At 49.8% G+C, this 1141-nt stretch overlaps 1 protein-coding gene across 1 annotated transcript in view; it reads left to right on the forward strand.

Annotated features, from left to right (window-relative positions):
* Positions 1–1141, forward strand: part of CFAP251 (cilia and flagella associated protein 251) — a 108204-nt gene that overhangs the window by 80051 nt on the left and 27012 nt on the right. The window lies entirely within an intron of this gene.

The following is a 1141-nucleotide window of genomic DNA, read 5'->3' on the forward strand; positions in this document are numbered from 1 at the left end:
AACACTCTCCCCTAAGAAGTGGTGTACAAACAGCTGGGAGCTGCCTTGTTTCCTAAAAGAGCAAATGTGATTCATGGCTCCCAGTCAAACCCAAGGGCACAGCTTTCTTTCATGGCAGACATCGAAGTGCCTCCTCTTTTGCTATTTTATGAACAAAAATAGCCAGTGGAGTTCGTGGTGGACCCGCGGTGATCTCAGATCACAGCTGCAGCTCTGAATCTGAGACCTCAACACGTGGATCCTGGGAATCAGGGGATTCAGGCACAGGGGGGGAGCCCCCTCATTGCAAAGACCACCCTGCTCATGCCTGCAGAGGGGGGGCTGCTGGGCTCCTGAGACCTGCCTGCTCCCTGGAACCCTGGAGGAAGTGAGAGCCGGGGTGGAGGGGGAACGGTCTCCCCAGGTTTTCATTTTTGTCCTCTTCTCCGTCAGCTTGGGGGCTGAAATGGTAGAAATTTAAAAAAAAAAAAAAAGGCATCAGCTTCTTTCCAGTCACTTCCCTGTGCCTGGCGGGAGTCCAGACTTCTGAGAATTTCAATTTAATTTGTTGTGGGGACGAAGGATCATTATAACCTAATTAGCACTTCATTGCTGCTTCTGGTGTCTTAATATGTTCATCGCTTCAGTAATGGAAGGAAATGCAAAAACCCTAAATAGTCAACAAACAAAATTCCTACTAGATCTACTGATGATGAGTTGTGGGACGAAATGAAGATGGTAAATCCCCTTGCATTCCAGTGCTTTTCATCAGTGCACGCAGTTCGAACCCACCCGCGGCTCCACGGGGGAAGAAAGACCTGGCGATCTGCTCCTGTAAAGATTAACCAAAAAAAAGAAAATCATTGCCATCAAGTTGATTCCGACTCGTAGCGAGCCCCTAGTGGCAGAGTGGTTAAACGCTCAGCTGCTAACTTAGAGGTCGGTAGTTTGAACCCACCAGCTGCTCCTTGGTTGTAGCAGTCCGCTTCCATAAAGCTTACAGCCTTGGAAACCCTGTGGGGCACTTCTGCTCTGTCCTATAGGGTCGTTATGAGTCGGAATCGACTCGATGGCACACAACAGCAGCGACTCCCGGGCCCAGAGTACTGTCATTGCAGCAGATCGAACTTCTTCCCTGGGAGACACCCAGGTTTGTCCACAT

The sequence above is a fragment of the Trichechus manatus genome, unplaced genomic scaffold (assembly GCF_000243295.1).
Source record: "Trichechus manatus latirostris isolate Lorelei unplaced genomic scaffold, TriManLat1.0 scaffold00131, whole genome shotgun sequence".
Lineage (NCBI taxonomy): Eukaryota > Metazoa > Chordata > Mammalia > Sirenia > Trichechidae > Trichechus > Trichechus manatus.